At 45.7% G+C, this 21,452-nt stretch overlaps 1 pseudogene; it reads right to left on the reverse strand.

Moving 5' to 3' along the window:
* Positions 1-457: 457 nt before the first annotated feature.
* LOC109779067 (expansin-A31-like) lies at positions 458-1,586 on the reverse strand (annotated as a pseudogene).
* Positions 1,587-21,452: the final 19,866 nt, after the last annotated feature.

Genomic DNA, 21,452 nt, shown 5'->3' on the forward strand with positions numbered 1-21,452 from the left:
TACTGTTCTGACCCAATTTGTCTTTTTTGCTGAGAGCTATAAAGTGTACAAATTATCTGAAAGTTGGAGCGAACGTCACGCAATAAAATTATCTACCATGCAATTTTTTTTGGAATTTATTGAATTATTTTAAATATTTTGTGATGTTTTTCTTGACCGGGTGCAGATGACCCTAGGCACCGAATTGCTGCACTCCAAACCTCCCTTGTTTTTTGGTCAACAAACCATATCCCATGCATCCAAGGATGTTGCAGGTTCCGGTCCTTCCTCCATAAACATTGTCTCTGAATTCTCTGCAGTTGCTTAGATGTTTGCATGGTGTATTTTCGAAAACACTCGGCAAAGATCTATTTGTCGAGTGTCTATGGGAGAACACTTGACAAATACTCCCACGCATGACAAAGAAGCATATTCCCGTAGTGAATCCTTGAATATGTGGGGTTGCATATTTTTACAATTCAGTCTTCACTGTTTAGTGTATTGCCACTTGATCAGGACTGAACAGTTAATCAAAATGAATCAAAGAAACAATCATACATACAGATGAGAAATTACATGTACAGCGTCACCTCGTCGACAATACTAGTAGTGTGTATATATGTCTAGAAATGAGTTGATAATACTAGTAGTGTTCGTTCTAGTAGTCGAACTGGCGCCAGGTAGTGAAGGTTTGACCAAACTGCCACCAGGCCGGCACAACATCTTGGAAGACGAGGTACTGGCCACCGGTGGAGGTGATGGCGAAGCTGAGTGCCTGCCCGACAAGCTCCGAGAGGCAGTGCCAGTTGGCACCCCAGTTCCTAGACATAGGGATCCACGCGGTGTTGGTCCCTTTCACCGACATGCTCCTGATCGACCCGCTCCCGGCAATGTTGGTCACGAGCACCAGCTCGAAGTAGTTGAAGCCGTTGATGGTGAACCGCACGCCGCCCTGCCTCCAGCACTTGACCTGCTGGTAGAAGACAGGGATGATGCCGGCACGGTAGATGCCGATGTTCTCCCAGGCGGGCTGCGACATGTCGAAGTGGTGGCGGGGAGGGTTGCACCACCCGCCGTTGTCGCTGGGGAGGTCCCAGTTGGGAGGGCAGAAGTTGGTGGCGGACACGGTGATGGATGTGCCGGGCTTGCACATATCCGATGCTGGTGTCGCAGATTATGACGTAGCACTGCCCGCACGATGCACCGTCATTGAACAGCGCCGTGCTCAGCGCCACGTTGTTGATCCCGTAACCCGCAACGTACAGGTTCTCATACCCACACGCGCCACCTGGATATTGCACATGCGAACACATTCAAACATGCACACACGCATTGCATGCGTACCATAAATTGTAATATTGGGAAAATTGATGGTACCGGAGCAAGCCGGAATTAACTCTTGATTAGCTAGCCCATTGTATTGGAGCCGTCGGCGCCGCCGTAGAAGGTGGCGGTGGCCGGGATCCAGTCGGAATTGGCCAGCGTGAAGCAGAACACGAGAACGGCGGCGAACAGCTGCAGGAAGCGCATCCCTGCTGCCATCTTTCTGCTCGAGAGAGAGTACCTGAAACAGGGAGAGATGAATAAATGATTGATCTTCTCACGCACCTAGCTAACTTGCTAGATGTTGTGGCGACCGAGAGTGGATTTGGAGGTGAGGAATGATTGCGACAATGGTGGTGCTTAAATAGGATCTAGCTAGCATATGAGATCGAGAGGAATGGTTGTCGTCTTAATTAACTAACATATGAGATCGCGGTTCCAACGATCGTATGGATGCAACCTCCACCGATGGACTTGCGCGCTCTAATCATCGAACGCAGGTCTGATCGATGGGTGTCGTTTCTTAACTAAATACTTCCAAAATGTTAGGTTAACTGAATACAACTAATTTGACATGCTTCCGGAGTCTAGTCTACTAAGTCTATAGCTTGTAGTAGCAGCAAAAGGTAGCTCGCTTTTGTGCAATTAGAGATGATTAGCAAACGTTCAATTAACGTATCGGGAGAGAACTTCTTCCTATACACTGATTGAGAGAAGATGCAACCGTTCAATTAAGGCATCAGTCGTATTTCTAACCAGAGAATATGCAACCGTTCAATTTTCTTTGCTATACCTACATTCGGACTGTACAATTTTCAACTGGATAGGCAAGTAGCTGAAAGCGAAAGCCGGAGTATTTTACATTAAAAATTGTTCTTTCGGTGGTGCTGCAATTCCCGCTAGCCAACACTAACTAAAACTGTCTCTAACTGCAAGCCCAACTCCCTCCAAATCCTTGAAGCACGGCAACTGAATGTCGCCTTCTAAACTAACTACCGGAGATCGAGCAAACCATTGAAGTCGTGAACATGCATTGCATCGTCTTCTTTCCTTCTTGTTCAAGGTCAATCGGCTACACCAACCTTAATTATTAGTACTCCCTCCGTTTTTAGTTACTTCGCATATTAGCTTTGATCAAAATAAAACTTTGTAAACTTTAATCAACACTATTAGATTCATTATCGAATGTACTTCCACACATCATATAGATTTGTTATGGTAAATATTTATATTCTTTTCTATAAACTTGGTCTTCAGTCAACTCTAATATGCGGAGCAAATAAAAACGGACGAAGTACTTGGTAGCATAGTTGATTTAGTAAAAACATGCATGATTACTTGACTAATATACATCTCTCTTCGATAGTTGTATTAGGGCATCTCCAACGGCAACCCGTAAATTTCCTCCCTCATGCGTCCACGGACCGGGGGGGGGGGGGGCAGTCTGCGGACATAGATGCGGAGGACGCCATCCAACCGTAGCCGCATACATTTGCAGAACAACTCAAACCAACCGAACAAAATTCGTTCAAACACGACTGGATTTCATATGAAAATGTCGGATTTTCATACAAACAAGACGGATTTCAGTACATTTACATCAGCTAAGTGGTGCTAGTCCGGCTCTGGAGGTATAATAATACCTAATCTAAATGGCCGTCCACAGATCCCTTTGTCTTCCTCATGTCCGGCAGCCTGATCACTGGCCTGCCGGGAGCCCCGGAGGTATATGCTTCAACGCAAAGGACGGTTCGGTTCCCCACCGCTCACCGGAGTGAAACCCTCGGCTGATGCTTAAACGGGAGGGGAAGGCGGCGGCTCCACTTCCATGGAGCCCATGTTGGATCGACGGAGGTCCTCGCAAGAGAAGAGCCTCTCATTGAAGGCCACCGCCGAGGCAGTGAGAGGCTGCATCCGCCCTGAGTCGCCTTCAATGCGGGGCGGCACACTCTACAACGGCATGAATGCGGGCAGCTGGCACCTAGCGGGATGCGCGAGGAGAAGGGGGAAGCGTTTTTTGGTGGGCCAGGACAGTCAGAAGCGGGCTTGGCCTCAGTCTGGACTCCCGCAAACCTCCACTGCTTTTGTCTCCGGTTTGCAGGAGAAATCGCGTCCGGACCGTCCTGCGGACCGATACGGGTCGGCGTTGGATGACTTCCACGGTCCGAACAGCGTGGTCCGGACGGTTGTGGGAGGTCTGCGGGTTAGCGTCGGAGATGCCCTTATATATGCGGGTTATTCTTTTCAGTTATCCCATATGAATTACACTCGCATTGCAGCATAAAAAACATGTTAAGCACACCACTAAGCCATCAATGTGTATGCAAGTATACATTATTTTCTTAATCCTCTTCAACTGAATCAACCACATGATCAATGACAAACATGCAAGTATATATACGACTTTATTCTTTTAGGCTAGATTCACCACTTTATTCTTTTAGGGCCAAAGAAAATGGTATGGTGTACCATTCAGTTATTTCATGGGGTAACTAAAGGTGCCAACTTTTGAATTCAATTGTCAAGTCTACACGTTGATAAACTATAATGAACTTCAGTCACCATCACCTTCACATTGTATCGTTCATTTGGTAGATAACGACATCAACATTATAACAAAGTGTTGATCAATATATATATATATATATATATATATATATATATATATATATATATATATATATATATATATGTATATGTATATATATATATATATTAAAAACACATTCTTCCTGAAAAGAGATTAACATCGGCCTATTGCATAATTGTGATGCACACAACCACCATTATTAAAAAGTAGTAGACATTCGAACCTGCAAAAAAAGATGAAGACCACAACAGGTATCTACGGTTTCATAGGCTTCCACCACATCTTTTGGAGGCGCACGCATAGTACTAATAATAACCATGGAAATCTCATCCTCGATCGTGGTGGCCCTTTGCGCTTAAGAGTTCTTAAACATGCAATATGTTTGTGTTTGATCTGAGGGTTTGTTCCAAGTTGTCATGGCAGAGTGAGAGAAGGAACCAACAGCTAACCCGCCGTTGGTGGGTGTTAGTGAGGGACATGATTCCTCAAGAGATCATGATGATGAAATAGAAGACAAGCTCGCGGCCCGCAAGCTGCATGCGAAGAAGAGGTAGAGCTTGATTCCTGGGTGAATTAGAGAATCTTGTGAAGGATATTCATTGGCTTTCTCTCTTTATGGTTCATACGACTAATCCCTTCAGTCATGATGCGCTACCGAAATCTATGCGCATTGCTTGATCGCCAGCTTAGGATGTTGTTTTCAAGGGTTTTTTTATATATAAAAGGCACAAGGAGCGCCCAAATTTATAAATTAATAAAGCCAACAAGGCTAACATACATAACATGGTCAAAGGGTTACAACCCGAGCATATCTCTATTTCTAATGGAGTAGTTGGTAGTCTCGCTTCCAGGTTTTTTTTCGTCCCACCTCTCATGGTTTTTTTGTACCTCCTCCCACCTTCGCTGGTTTTTTTCGTAGATTTTTTCGTCCCATCCCCCCACTTCATCGGTTTATTTTCGCGTCACCCTCTCACACAACGAAAGAAATCTGAACGGATCAAAACTTTCCATACTAGCGCAAGTTATTTAGTAATGTAGAATCAATCACGAACAATCTCTAAAGATCAAATCTAAATTAATTAACCTTACCTTAAATCACTCAATCACATTAATTAGAAAACAAATAATTGATTTTCAGAAAAATCGCTCAATCACATTAACCTTACCTTAACTCACGGATGGTAATCAATCTCCAAACAAAGGAAACAATACATCGAGGGAGCAGTAAATAAACTCCCTTTCTTATGACATGTATATGATCTTCCCTTCCCTCTTTGTTGTCGAGCGTTCTTGATTCTCGAGGCCGATGCTTGGGCTGCGTCACTGGGTCACGACGGTGCCGGAGGACGAGGACGGCAAGGCCGGGTGCTGCGGTACCGCGTTGGCCGCGGCCGGTGAAGGGGGCGAAGAAGGGCGGCTTCCCTGGCCGTGGCCGTGGCCCTGGCCCTGAGAGTTGGTGCGGTGGAAGCGGCACTTGAAGGACCCGGCGTGGGTGGCCGACGCGCAGACGCACTTGGAAGCGGGCCCGTGGCCTGCGCCGGACGGCGCCGACGCCGACCCAGGCCACCTAATCCATATTGTTATGGTGGCAAATATAATACACATAATCCATATTGTTATGCACTAGCGTGTGTGTGTGAAATAAATGGATTATGGTCCCGTACCCAATAAGATGGATATGTGTGTGTGTTAGAGAGAGAGAGGGAGAGGGGGAGAGAGAGTGAGGAAGAGGGAGGGAGAGAATGTGTGTGTGAATTTTTGATGGTAAAAAGGGTCACCAATGTCACTTGATATGTATGAGAATATTAATATTAAACTCTTAAAGTTAATGTGGCCCCGTTGCAACGCACGGGCGTTCTTCTAGTGATAGAATAAGTTACATGCCCTCTCAAATAAAGAGAGACCTTAAATATTAAAGGGCATGCCCAATGAAGGGATCAAGCAAGGTTGTTTCTGTTGACGAAGTGAACATCTTTCTCTTCACCGCTCGAGCCACCTCATTGTCATTTCTCTTTCCTAGAGGTCTTTACTACTGGAAAAATAAGGACCATTTGAATACGTAGTCAGCGGGGTGATTTTAAATAGTCAGTTTGTTTTGGCTAGTCCCATAGAGCCCACACATGGACCGTGAATGTATGCCACACAATCCTACGCAATTGACCCATGGTATTGGCAAGGAGGAGAATAATCTGCTGGAACGAACCAGTGTCCCATGTGTAGAGAAATTTTCCCTAACACAACTCCACAATAATTTGGCTAGGGCGCATTGGAACAAAATATGATCCACATCTTCTAGGGCCCCACAAAGTGCACATGAACCATTGCCAGCTCCATGTCATTTTCGAGGTTGATGGCCGAGGGGAGACGACCCGTGGCTGCTTGATGGAGGAAAATGTGAATATTGAGAGGGACTGCAATGGCCCAACGAGCCTTGGTGTAACGGATTTGGAGAGCATGAAAAAGTTTAGCTTATGTAGATTTGACCGAGAGGCAACCCAATGCTTCAAGGCCCCAATGGATAACAACCCTATCGTTCGAAGGCTGGACCTGATAAAGGTTGAGGAGCAAGGTGTCCCATGATGCTCTCTCCGCATTGCTAAGATTTCTAAGGAAGGCTAGGTTGATCTAGTTGTATCGTAGCACATCCTTGATGAGGGTATCTGGGCTAGAAGCAATTGCGAATAGCTCTAGGTATTTGGTGTAAAGAGGCATATCATGAAGCCATTTGGTGAGGCTGAACTTGGTGTCGGACCTGTTGCCAACAGAGAACTGAGCAACCATGTGGAAAATCTCTTTGCATTTCTGGATCCCATTCCAGAATAGAGAGCCGTATTTCTTTGAAGGTGAAAAAGATGAATTTGGAAAGTATCTAGCCTTTAAGAGTTGAGCCCACAGACTAGATTCGTTTTGAGAAATATTCCAAACCCACTTGATTAAAAGGGTGAGGTCCATTTTCTTTGAGGTGGTCATGCCAAGTCCTCTGTGGGCTTCCACCTTACAAATCTGCTCCCAACAGATGATGTAATACTTTTTCTTGATTGCGTAAGCTTCTAGAAAAAACACGATCTAACTTTTTCAAATTGGTTGTGCGTCCCGCCACCCAAGAGGAACAAGTCCATAGGATAGAATGGAATGGCCAAGAGGCACACGTTCTTAAGGGTCCGTCTCGCTCCACATGACATGAGTTTACCTTGCCACTGGTCAACAGACTTCTCCACTTTACGAGCGATATGATCCTAGTCAAGGCCGAAGAGGTCTTTTTGTTGGGGAACGCAGTAATTTTAAAAATTTCCTACGCACACGCAGGATCCATCTAGGTGATGCATAGCAACGAGAGGAGAGAGTGTTGTCCACGTACCCTCGTAGACCGTAAGCGGAAGCGTTATTACAACGCGGTTGATGTAGTCGTACGCCTTCACGATCCAACCGATACTAGAACCAAAAGTACGGCACCTCCGCGATCTGCACACGTTCAGCTCAGTGACGTCCCATGAACTCTAGATCCAACTGAGGTCGAGGGAGAGTTTCGTCAGCACGACGACGTGATGACGGTGATGATGAAGTTACCGACACAGGGCTTCGCCTAAGCACTACAACGATATCCGAGGTGAAAATCTATGGAGGGGGGCACCGCACACGGCTAAACAATCAACTTGTGTGTCTATGGGGTGCCCCCTCCCCCGTATATAAAGGAGTGGAGGAGGGGGAGGGACAGCCCTCTCATGGCGCACCCAAGGGGGGAGTCCTACTCCCGGTGGGAGTAGGATTCCCCTTTCCCTAGTTGGAGTAGGAGAAGGAAGGAGGAGAGAGGGAGAAGGAAAGGGGGGCCGGCCCCCACCCCAATTCGGATTGGGCTTGGGGGGGGGGGGGGCGCCCCCACCTTGGCCGCCTCCTCCACTCTCCCACTAAGGCCCATAGACTCCCCGAGGGGTTCCGGTAACCCTCCGGTGCTCCGGTAAATGCCCAAACTCACCCGGAACCATCTAGAAGTCCAAACATAGCCTTCCAATATATCGATCTTTATGTCTCGACCATTTTGAGACTCCTCGTCAAGTCTGTGATCACATCCGAGACTCCGAACAACCTTCGGTTCATCAAAACACATAAACTCATAATACCGTTCGTCATCGAACGTTAAGCGTGCGGACCCTACGGGTTCGAGAACTATGTAGACATGACCGAGAGTCGTCTCTGGTCAATAACCAATAGCGGAACCTGGATGCTCATATTGGTTCCTACATATTCTACGAAGATCTTTATCAGTCAAAGCGCATAACAACATACGTTGTTCTCTTTGTCATCGGTATGTTACTTTCCCGAGATTCGATCGTCGGTATCTCAATACCTAGTTCAATCTCATTACCAGCAAGTTTCTTTACTCATTCCGTAATGCATCATCCCGCAACTAACTCATTAGTTACATTGCTTGCAAGGCTTATAGTGATGTGCATTACCGAGAGGGCCCAGAGATACCTCTCCGACAATCGGAGTGACAAATCCTAATCTCGATCTATGCCAACTCAACAAACACCATTGGAGACACCTGTAGAGCATCTTTATAATCACCCAGTTACGTTGTGACGTTTGATAGCACACTAAGTGTTCCTCCGGTATTCGGGAGTTGCATAATCTCATAGTCATAGGAACATGTATAAGTCATGGAGAAAGCAATAGCAACAAACTAAACGATCATCGTGCTAAGCTAACGGATGGGTCAAGTCAATCACATCATTCTCTAATGATGTGATCCCGTTCATCAAATGACAACTCATGTCAATGGCTAGGAAACTTAACCATCTTTGATCAACGAGCTAGTCAAGTAGAGGCATACTAGTGACACTCTGTTTGTCTATGTATTCACACATGTACTAAGTTTCCGGTTAATACAATTCTAGCATGAATAATAAACATTTATCATGATATAGGGAAATATAAGTAACAACTTTATTATCACCTCTAGGGCATATTTCCTTCAGTCTCCCACTTGCACTAGAGTCAATAATATAGATTACATTGAAATGATTGTAACACCCATGGAGTCTTGGTGCTGATCATGTTTTGCTCATGAGAGAGGCTTAGTCAACGGGTCTGCAACATTCAGATCCATATGTATCTTGCAAATATCTATGTCACCTTCAGACACTTGATGATGGACGGAATTGAAGCATCTCTTGATGTGCTTGGTTCTCTTGTGAAATCTGGATTCCTTCACCAAGGCAATTGCTCCAGTATTGTCACAAAAGATTTTCATTGGACCCGATGCACTAGGTATGACACCTAGATCGGATATGAACTCCTTCATCCAGACTCCTTCATTTGCTGCTTTCGAAGCAGCTATGTATTCCTCTTCACACGTAGATCCCACCACGACGCTCTGATTAGAACTGCACCAACTGACAGCACCACCGTTCAATATAAACACGTATCCGGTTTGCGACTTAGAGTCATCCGGATCAGTGTCAAAGCTTGCATCGACGTAACCTTTTACGGGGAGCTCTTTGTCACCTCCATAAACGAGAAACATAGCCTTAGTCCTTTTCAGGTATTTCAGGATGTTTTTGATCGTTGTTCAGTGATCCACTCCTGGATTACTTTGGTACCTCCCTACTATACTTATAGCAAGGCACACATCAGGTCTGGTACACAGCATTGCATACATGATAGAACCTATGGCTAAAGCATAGGGAATGACTTTCATTTTCTCTCTATCTTCAGCAGTGGTCGGGCATTGAGTCTCACTCAACTTCACACCTTGTAACACAGGCAAGAGCCCTTTCTTTGACTGGTCCATTTTGAACTTCTTCAAAATCTTATCAAGGTATGTGCTTTGTGAAAGACCAATTAAGCGTCTTGATCTATCTCTATAGATCTTGATGCCCAATATATAAGCAGCTTCACCGAGGTCTTTCATTGAAAAACTTTTATTCAAGTATCCTTTTATGCTATCCAGAAATTCTATATCATTTCCAATCAACAATATGTCATCCACATATAATATTAGAAATGCTACAGAGCTCCCACTCACTTTCTTGTAAATACAGGCTTCTCCAAAAGTCTGTATAAAACCATATGCTTTGATCACACTATCAAAACGTTTATTCCAACTTCAAAAGGCTTGCACCAGTCCATAAATGGATCGCTGGAGCTTGCACACTTTGTTAGCATCATTTGGATCGACAAAACCTTTTGGTTGCATCATATATAACTCTTCTTCCAGAAATCCATTCAGGAATGCAGTTTTGACATCTATTTGCCAAATTTCATAATCATAAAATGCGGCAATTGCTAACATGATTCAGACAGACTTAAGCATCACTACGGGCATGAAAGTCTCGTTGTAGTCAACTCCTTGAACTTGTCGAAAAACCTTTCGCAACAAGTCAAGCTTTGTAGATAGTAACATTACCGTCAGCGTCAGTCTTCTTCTTGAAGATCCATTTATTCTCGATGGCTTGCCGATCAACAGGCAAGTCAACCAAAGTCCACACTTTGTTCTCATACATGGATCCCATCTCAGATTTCATGGCTTCAAGCCATTTCGCGGAATCTAGGCTCATCATCGCTTCCTCATAGTTCGTAGGTTTGTTATGGTCTAGTAACATGATGTCCAGAACAGGATTACCGTACCACTCTGGTGCGGATCTTACTCTGGTTGACCTACAAGGTTCAATAGTAACTTGATCTGAAGTTTCATGATCACTATCATTAGCTTCCTTACTAATTGGTGTAGGAATCACTGGAACTGATTTCTGTGATGAACTACTTTCCATTTCGGGAGAAGGTACAATTACCTCACAAGTTCTACTTTCCTCCCACTCACTTCTTTCGAGAGAAACTCCTTCTCTAGAAAGGATCCATTCTTAGCAACGAATATCTTGCCTTCGGATCTGTGATAGAAGGTGTACCCAACAGTCTCCTTTGGGTATCCTATGAAGACACATTTCTCCGATTTGGGTTCGAGCTTATGAGGTTGAAGCTTTTTCACATAAGCATCGCAGCCCCAAACTTTCAGAAACGACAACTTGGGTTTCTTGCCAAACCACAGTTCATAAGGTGTCGTCTCAACGAATTTAGATGGTGCCCTATTTAACGTGAATGCAGCCATCTCTAAAGCATAACCCCAAAATGATAGCGGTAAATCAGTAAGAGACATCATAGATCGCACCATATCTAATAAAGTGCGGTTACGACGTTCGGACACACCATTGCGTTGTGGTGTTCCAGGTGGCGTGAGTTGCGAAACTATTCCACATTGTTTCAAATGAAGACCAAACTCGTAACTCAGATATTCTCCTCCACGATCAGATCGTAGAAACTTTATTTTCTTGTTACGATGATTTTCCACTTCACTCTGAAATTTTTTGAACTTTTCAAATGTTTCAGACTTATGTTTCATTAAGTAGATATACCCATATCTGCTCAAGTCATCTGTGAAGGTCAGAAAATAACGATACCCGCCGCGAGCATCAACACTCATTGGACCGCATACATCGGTATGTATTATTTCCAACAAGTCTGTTGCTCGCTCCATAGTTCCGGAGAACGGAGTCTTAGTCATCTTGCCCATGAGGCATGGTTCGCAAGTATCAAGTGATTTATAATCAAGTGATTCCAAAAGCCCATCAGCATGGAGTTTCTTCATGCGCTTTACACCAATATGACCTGACGGCAGTGCCACAAATAAGTTGCACTATCATTATTGAACTTATTTCTTTTGGCTTCAATACTATGAATATGTGTATCCCTACTATCGAGATTCAACAAAAATAGACCACTCATCAAGGGTGCATGACCATAAAAGATATTACTCATATAAATAGTACAACCATTATTCTCTGATTTAAATGAATAACCGTCTCGCATCAAACAAGATCCAGATATAATGGTCATGCTCAACGCTGCCACCAAATAACAATTATTCAGGTCTAAAACTAATCCCGAAGGTAGATGTAGAGGTAGCGTGCCGAAGGCGATCACATCGACTTTGGAACCATTTCCCACGCGCATCGTCACCTCGTCCTTAGCCAATCCCCGCTTAATCCGTAGCCCCTGTTTCGAGTTGCAAATATGAGCAACAGAACCAGTATCAAATACCCAAGCGCTACTGCGAGCATTAGTTAAGTACACATCAATAACATGTATATCAAATATACCTTTCACTTTGCCATCCTTCTTATCCGCCAAATACTTGGGGCAGTTTCGCTTCCAGTGACTAGTCCCTTTGCAGTAGAAGCACTCAGTCTCAGGCTTAGGTCCAGACTTGGGCTTCTTCACTTGAGCAGCAACTTGCTTGCCGTTCTTCTTGAAGTTCCCCTTCTTGCCTTCGCCCTTCTTCTTGAAACTGGTGGTCTTGTTGACCATCAACACTTGATGCTCCTTCTTGATTTCTACCTCCGCAGCTTTTAGCATCGCGAAGAGCTCAGGAATTGTATTATCCATCCCTTGCATATTATAGTTCATCACGAAGCTTTTGTAGCTTGGTGGCAGTGATTGAAGAACTCTGTCAATGACACTATCATCAGGAAGATTAACTCCCAGTTGAGTCAAGTGGTTGTGGTGTGCAGACATTCTGAGTATATGTTCACTAACAGAACTATTCTCCTCCATCTTGCAGCTATAGAACTTATTGGAGACTTCATATCTCTCAATCCGGGCATTTGCTTGAAATATTAACTTCAACTCCTGGAACATCTCATATGATCCATGACGTTCAAAACGTCGTTCAAGTCCCGGTTCTAAGCCGTAAAGCATGGCACACTGAACTATCGAGTAGTCATCAGCTTTGCTCTGCCAGACGTTCTTAACGTCATCAGTAGCATCTGCAGCAGGCCTGGCACCCAGCGGTGCTTCCAGGACATATTCTTCTGTGCAGCAATGAGGATAATCCTCAAGTTATGGACCCAGTCCATGTAGTTGCTACCATCATCTTTCAACTTATCTTTCTCTAGGAACGCATTAAAATTAAATGAAACAGTAGCACGGGCCATTTATCTACAACAACATAGACATGCAAAATACTATCAGCACTACTGCAGGATGCTGCTAACGCGACACTACGATCAGAGACCCTTCAAGAAACTGTGTGCGATGCAATAATCACAAACGGTGATGTATGAAAACGTCAGAAATGTATAAAACGTTTGCGATGACAGATGCATCAAACGTGGTTCAGGTTTTAGTTGCGTGTGCGATGAAGGGCATACGGTTCAGTTCAATTAACTGTTTGCGATGAGGAGGAACAAAAGAAACGGGCAGCCAGATGAAGGTGTGTGCGATACACAGCATACAGTTCACTCGGATTAACTGTTTGTCTCAGCCAGATCAAGGTGTGTGTGATTGAGGGCATACGCTTCAGAAGGATTAACTGTTTGCGATTAGGCAACAGAACAGAAAAGGGTCAGCCAGATCAAAGTGTCTGCGATTGATGGCATACACTTCACATGGATGAACTGTTTGCGATTAGCCACAACAAACTAAAACAGTTAGATAGATCAACGTGTGTGCGCTAGACGGGCACACACATTCTAACTAAAAGAACCGTGCGCGATGGTGTTGACATTGCCTATTGCGGTGCACCCTATGGTTCAAACGCCACGTACGCGGCCGAGAAGGCGTACGTGCCCACGTTACGCCTTCCAGGAATAGTGCCGCACTTATAACTGTCAGTAAATTTTGAGCATGCGTCCCGTCACATTCCAAATTGCAAACCTATTCACACTAATCAAAACCTAAACGGTTTCCCACTTAGGAGCGTATTACTACGCGGTTATAAATACTACTACTCCAAGATGACTGCACATTCCCTCCTCAACTCCTCATCCACAAAAAGTCAAAAACAAATAAGTCATTCATCATTGTTCCCTTGCGTCCGCAATGGCCAGCGTGAGTTCTGGGTCAAGAGATTGCCACCAGGGAGAGGCGAGCCTGGAAGCGGGAGCACGAGAGATGTCCCGCCTCGCTGCGATAGTAGCCAACATGTCCCGCCGCACGGCCGTAGCAGCAGAGAGGTCCCGCCGCGCCGCTGAAGCAGCACGGAGGACCCGCCGTGCCGTCGATGCAGCAGACTGGTCCGGACGCGCCACAGAAGCAAAAGAGATGTCCCGCCGCGCCGCGAATGCAGCAGAGATGTCCTCCCTTGCCGCGGCGGGAAAATGCCTCGCGGGCAGGCAAGGACTCTTACAGGCGCATGCGTGCCCTTGTCCTTAGGCAGATGGATCAGATCTCCAGGTGGGCGAGGTTGCAGGATGACCTGCAAGCCTCGTTTGAACAGTCTACTGACGTCATCCGGCAACTAAATGAGAGCAATACAAAGCTCCGGGCCGAGCGCGACCTACTAGGGCGAAGGTCGTCGGAAGTGCGGAGTAGTAGGAGCAGACCACTGCCTTGTTGAAGAGGACCAGCGTCATCGTCGAGAAAGTTATGGACGAGAATGCCATGCTGCGCAACGAGCGCAGAAGGCTGGTGGAGGAATCCGTGGATGCTCTCAACCAGCATCTTGAGGACAAGAAAGAGCTCGTCGCCGCCCGCCGCGGAGACTAGTTGTCTTCCTTCTTCTTTTGCCCTTGTGTATATCGGGCGTTGCCGCATGTGGCCTTTTTTAATTATGTTTATAAATATGTAAGACAATTATTATCCAATGTCATCGTCCTTATATTAATCATGCTTGCTATAAGTCGCAGTCGATGCTATATAGGTCCGTCGGATCTTACATCAAGATCCGTGCAAAACTTTCTTTTCAAATTTTAATTTTTCTCTCCTAAATCTCAGTCCAGTGAGACATATAACCACGCCGTAGAACAGGTGCTCGGGCGCCATTAATGGAGACGTTGGGAGGGAGGTGCGTGGCGGGTAGCGGTCAAAAGGGCTCTCCTCCCGATGAGCACGCGCAGGGGTCTGATCGCACGCCTCCCGTACTCAAATAGCTACCCCACACGGCACCTCCTAGCCAATAAAAAAAGGGGACGCGTGGCCGCACGTAATTGGTAAGTCAAACGCCCACGGTTTCATTAATACTTGTGTTTCCGATTTGTAACGTGACAGCACTTGTTCCAAAATGACTTTGTTGATTGTTAATGTGTGCGCCTTCACAAATCGGACAGAAAAATTACCACAGCATGTTGGTGCCATGTCATGAGACCATGCCAAGTTTCAAGATTTTCAAGCGTGTTTTGGAATTACAGGAATTAAAAAACCAAGTTTCTCAATCTTTCCGGTCGAGCCACGACACCCAGATGTTTGAATTTCACTCCCATCTCTTGCACGGGACCTAGATATTCACCCAAGGACACACATTTGATTTTTCAAACAACTTTGGTGCACTGGAGCATGTGCTTGTAGTTAAAATTTAAATGATGCACATTAAATGCCCGGAAAATCAATTAATGTATAAAAAAGGCGAAACGAGCTCGGAATAATTCCAAAATTTAGCACGGTACTTCTATTTGGTCTAATCTGGCTGTGTAAAAAAATTAAGGCGGGAGAAGGCAGTGTACGTATGTCGTTTCGCACACGGAGGTGACACGTTCCCTCTCGGAACCACGAGCCTTCTTGAGGGAAGCTCCGTTTTGCAAGAAGCTTACACCAAAGCTTGTCCCAATTCGGCCACAAAAATTACCGCAGCATGTTGGTGCCATGTCATGACACCATGCCAAGTTTCATGATTTTCAGGCGTGTTTTGGAATTACAGGAATTAAAAAACCAAGTTTCTCAATCTTTCTGGCTGAGCCACGACGCCCAGATGTTTGAATTTCACTCCAATCTCTTGCATGGGACCTAGAAATTCACCCATGGACACACATGTGCTTTTTCAAACAACTTTGGTGCACTGGAGCCTGTGCTTGTAGTTCAAATTTGAATTATGCACATTAAATGCCCAGAAACTCAATTATTGTATAAAAAGGCCAAACGAACCCGGAATAATTCCAAAAATTAGCACGGTACTTCTATTTGGTCTAATCTGCGTGTGTAAAAAAATTAAGGCGGGAGAAGGCAGTGGATGTATGTCGTTTCGCACACGGAGGTGACACATTCCCTCTCGGAACCAGGAGCCTTCTTGAGGGAAGCTTCGGTTTGCAAGAAGCCTACACCAAAGCTTGTCTCGATTCGGCCAAGAAAATTACCGCAGCATGTTGGTGCCATGTCATGAGACCATGCCAAGTTTCATGATTTTCAGGCGTGTTTTGGAATTACAGGAATTAAAAAACCAAGTTTCTCAATCTTTCCGGCCGAGCCACGACGCCCAGATGTTTGAATTTCAGTCCCATCTCTTGCATGGGACCTAGAAATTCACCCAAGGACACACATGTGATTTTTCAAACAACTTTCGTGCACTGGAGCCTGTGCTTGTAGTTCAAATTTGAATTATGCACATTAAATGCCAGAAACTCAATTAATGTATAAAAAAGGCCAAACGAACCCGGAATATTTCCAAAATTTAGCACGGTACTTCTATTTGGTCTAATTTGCCTGTATAAAAAAATTAAGGCGGGAGAAGGCAGTGTACGTATGTCGTTTCGCACACGGAGGTGACACGTTCCCTCACGGAACCATTAGCCTTCTTGAGGGAAGCTCCGGTTTGCAAGAAGCCTACACCAAAGCTTGTCCCAATTCGGCCAAAAAAATTACCGCAGCATGTTGGTGCCATGTCATCAGACCATGCCAAGTTTCATGATTTTCAGGCGTGTTTTGGAATTACAGGAATTAAAAAACCAAGTTTCTCAATCTTTCCGGCCGAGCCACGACGCCCAGATGTTTGAATTTCAGTCCCATCTCTTGCATGGGACCTAGAAATTCACCCAAGGACAGACATGTGATTTTTCAAACAACTTTGGTGCACTGGAGCCTGTGCTTGTAGTTCAAATTTGAATTATCCACATTAAATGCCCAGAAACTCAATTCATGTATAAAAAAGGCCAAATGAACCCGGAATAATTCCAAAATTTAGCACGGTACTTCTATTTGGTCTAATCTGCCTGTGTAAAAAAATTAAGGCGGGAGAAGGGAGTGTACGTATGTCGTTTCGCGCACGGAGGTGACACGTTCCCTCTCGGAACCAGGAGCCTTCTTGAGGGAATCTCCGGTTTGCAAGAAGCTTACACCAAAGCTTGTCCCAATTTGGCCAAAAAATTTACTGCAGCATGTTGGTGCCATGTCATGACACCATGCCAAGTTTCATGATTTTCAGCCGTGTTTTGGATTTATAGGAATTAGAAAACCAACTTTCTCAATCATTCCGGCCGAGCCACGACACCCAGATGTTTGAATTTTATTCCCATTTCTTGCATGGGACCTATAAATTTAACCAAAGACACATGTGTGATTTCTCAGCAAACTTTGGTGCATTGGAGCATGTGCTTGTAGTTCAAATTTGAATTATGCACATTAAATGCCCAGAAACTCAATTAATGCATAAAAATGCCAAACGAACCCGGAATAATTCAAAATTTAAACACAACACTCATGTACTAGTTGCATGTTCACTGTACGTAAATGTTCTAGCAATTCAAACACCATCCTTTCCCTCCGTAACACCATTTTGTCTTTCAAAATATAATGAAAAAAATCAGGTATACCACAAACAGTTTACTAGAAAGAATCGTGTGGGACGCGATATAAAATATCTTGGCGCACCGTCTTGTCTGGCTTACGCAGGAAGCTTCGTCGTCTACAGTCCACCGTCCCAGCTTGAACCACACTTGCGCGCCAGTTTCTCGCGGCACCGAGTGATTTTTTTGCCCCCGCCGAAATATCTATCTCCCCGCCCCTCCCTCCCACCAAAAGCCACATTTCCACTGTTCCTCCTTGCTTTCCAAGTTCAAACCTTCACTGCTGCTTACTGGCAGCTCAGCCTCCTCGCCGGCATCGCCGGCTACCCTTCTTCTTGTAGCGCTGCCTCCTCGCTGGTTGTGACAGCCTGGATTTTGCGTTCTCTCTTTTTCCGGACTTGCCTTCTCTCTGTTTCCGGACTTGGTTTTTGCCTTGCTTTGATTTGGGTTTTGGAATAAATTCAAATGGACTTGTCACTTGGGCATATCCTTGACTTTCACCCAAGTGACATATCTACTCCTCATTCAACTTTATTCCTCTGATAAATCCCCAAAATAATCAAATGAATATTTTTCACAAAAGAAAAATATTCATTTTTCTCTTTGAAACTCTATTCAGAAACTTGTGCTCCAAAGCAACCCTCATTTTTATTGCTCCCAAAAATCTGAGATAATTCCTGAATATTCTTCGAACCTTGGCACACCTTCCCAAGCAAAAATATTGCATGACTTTTTGCAATATTTTTGCTATAGAAAATCATTTCTCTTCTGGCCCAAAATTCCAGTTTGTACAGCAAGTACATTTTTCCTTGATCTTTTGGCCCTGATCTTTCTTGAGCTTGATTACCCTCCTAAGAAAACCTAAACCCCAGGAGATTAGCCCTAATGGCCATCTAGAAGCTAGCCAAACTTGGCGACCAAGTTTCTGGTCAGAAACTTGCCAGCTTAGTTGAGTCAAGTCTTGTCGGCCTGGCTATGAGCTATCAACTTTGCTAGACTAAACACTGCGTGGACTAGAGCGTAGACAAAGTTTGGCAGCGTTTCAGCGTCGTCTTGACCATGCCAGCGTGGTGCCGCGTGAAGACACGGTGCCTGGCATCGTCTCGACACGCTCTGGATGGCGCCTTCCTCTCTGTTCAGCGCGTGCTTGATCCAGCGCTCGCCGACGCCTGCCGCGCGGCCAAAAGCCATAGTGCACGCATGCCCTTGTCCGCTTCTTCCACCGCCTCCTGTGCTCGTCCGCGAGCGTGGGCAGCTCCTGCGTTGACGCTACGTGCTTGCCCCCTCGCACTGGAGCTTTTCGTTGCCGTTCGCCGCACATCCAGAGAGCTTCGACGGCGACACGTTCCCCCCTTGCTCTGGCTACTTATAGCGCCCCACCTCATTTCCTAGCCACGCACCTGTCACAGCCCTAGCTTAGTCTTTGTTTGTCACTGCATAAGCATCAATGCATCATGTCTAAATTATTTGAAAGTTGAAATTGGGATTGATCAAACCCTACCACCAGAAAGAATTCAAAATAGGTTCAAATAAAATCTTTTTCAAAGAACCCAAAATGCCCTTTGAAAATGTTCATGATTTCTGATAAGGTGAAAACCTTTGCCAAAAATGATGAGCATATTTCTTGGCCATTTATGGACTTTTTGAATTAACCCATATTGTATTTGAATTGGGGCTTTTAAATGCTATATATATATATTGACAGCTCAAAATATTCTGAGAATTATTGAGGGACACTGGATTAATTCAAAGAGTGCCCAAAATATTTTTAGAATTATATAAAGTGATTTGGTTTGAAAACAAAATCAAAACAAACTACCGAAATTACAAAAACAGAAAAGAAAGGGGAAGGAAACTTACCTGGGCCAACTAACCTGGCGCCCCAATTGGCCGGCCCAATGGACAGCCAGCCCACGAGGCCCAGGTGCCAGTCACCCCTAACCTCCTGCCAGTAGGCAGGAGGGCGTGTGGCCGCGGCACGCGCGCACACGCTCGGCCAGCTCCTGCTTGCTGCTGCTGCTGGAGGCCGCTATGAGCGCCACGCAACCCCCTGGCCTCTCTCACTTTCCCCTAGTGCTCATCCCCTCCTCTGCCGCTCTCTATCTCCCGAGACCGAACGCCCCCGTCACCGCCGCCCGCTGTTGCCGCGCCCACCGCCACGGCCTCGCCTCTCCGGTCCGCCATGGCATACTCGTCCTATCCGATGACTCACGCGATGCCGGAAGCCCCTTATCGTCATCCTCGCCCGCTTCTTCAACCCTCGGCCGTGAAGATCTCCGGCGACTGTACACCGTCGTCAGCGCGTCCCCGAGCCCGCTAATCTGCTCTACCGGCCCGATGTGAGCTCCGTCGCTCTCTCCCCCTAACCCCGCCGTCTTTTGCGACCGCTAGCTAGCCCCGCCGCCGCAAGCTCACTTCCAGCGAGCTCCGACCTCCCCGCGTCCTCCCGTCGCCTCCGCTGGATGCGGACGAGCCCGTGCTACGCCCCGATGCTCTCATCCCCCGCCCTCGTTGCCCGTAGTGCGGACTCTGCCGCGACCAGAGGTCGCCCGCGACGAGCCCCGCCGCCGCCAAGTGGGCATGACCTGCCAGGCTAATCACCACTTAACCAAACCTCACTGACACTGACAAGTGGGCCCCGACGCCCCTAAACTTTAGTTAGGCTAAGATAAACCCCCTGTTAACCCTATGTCACTGACATGTGGACCCCACACATCAGGTTTTACCAGTCAGCACAGTTTACCTGCTGATGCAGGCATGACGTAGTAGTTGATTTTCTAGTTTTAAAATAAATCAGAAAATCCAGAAAAAGGGTTAAACTTCAAAAATTTATAGAAATTAATGTATAACTCCAAATGAAATAATTTATATATGAAAAATGATCAGAAAAATTCAATCTATCCATCTGTATCATTTTCATGCATGTTAGAAAAACTTATGGCTGTTGTTTAGGACAAATCATATAAAGGGCATTTAAACCTTCACATATGGAGTTTGAATTTGAAACTAGGGTTCAAACCAACTTCATTTAACTTGTTGCTAGTTGCATTAGCCCAATCAATAGCATATTGCCATGTCACATTCATGCATCATATTCGGGCATTGCATTGATTGTGTTCTTTCTTGTTTGCGGGTATTTGTCCCCTCTCAGTAGACGCGGTCCCGACGATGAGATCGATGACACCGATGAATAACTATACTATCTTCAGAAGTGCCAGGCAAGCAAACCCCCCTTGTTCATTCCGATACAATCCCACTCTCTCGCTCCTGCTCTCTTTTACTGCATTAGGACAACAACGTTTCAACTGTTACATGCTGCGGTAGTTGAACCCCTTTCCTCTGCATGACCTGTCATTGCCACAGTAAATAGATGAAACCCACTAGCATGAGTAGGAGTTGTTTGAGCCCTGATGTGCCTACTCATTCATCCTTGTTTGTCATGCCTGCTATTGCTTAGAGTTGTGTCAGGTCTGATTCATCGGGGATGAATGGGAAAGTTGTGAACATGTCCTACTATTGAGAACTAAGTGTGTGAACACGATTTGGTAAAGGTAGCGGTGAGAGGCCATGTAGGAGTACATGGTGGGTTATCTCATTGAAACCGTCCTCAGGAACTGAGTTCTGTGTTTGTGATCCATGAACAGCTACTACCACACATTGGGTTCCGGTAACTCGGCCCCTCTCGACTTATTAATCAACCTGATCTCTGTCCAGGAGTTGCAACTAGTTTCTGGTGTTTGTAGGTAGTGCTAGTAGTCTACCAAGTGGCATTCGGTACAGGTGGGCTTGGGTCAGACTAGGTGCAGTGGCATGGTGTACCAAGCGCCGCCCGTTTGGGGGGCTTGGGAACCCTGCTCACATCGTTTGTGGCCGTGAGCGACACCCCGGCCGGATCTCCTTGCAGATGGAACCCGAATAGGCGATAAACCTGGACTAGAGACTTGTGTGGTTAGTCAGGTCATGGCCGACTCCCTCGCCAGGCTTCCGCTTGAAGGTTGCCGAGATACACGACGTGT

Source organism: Aegilops tauschii, chromosome 4, assembly GCF_002575655.3.
Source record: "Aegilops tauschii subsp. strangulata cultivar AL8/78 chromosome 4, Aet v6.0, whole genome shotgun sequence".
Lineage (NCBI taxonomy): Eukaryota > Viridiplantae > Streptophyta > Magnoliopsida > Poales > Poaceae > Aegilops > Aegilops tauschii.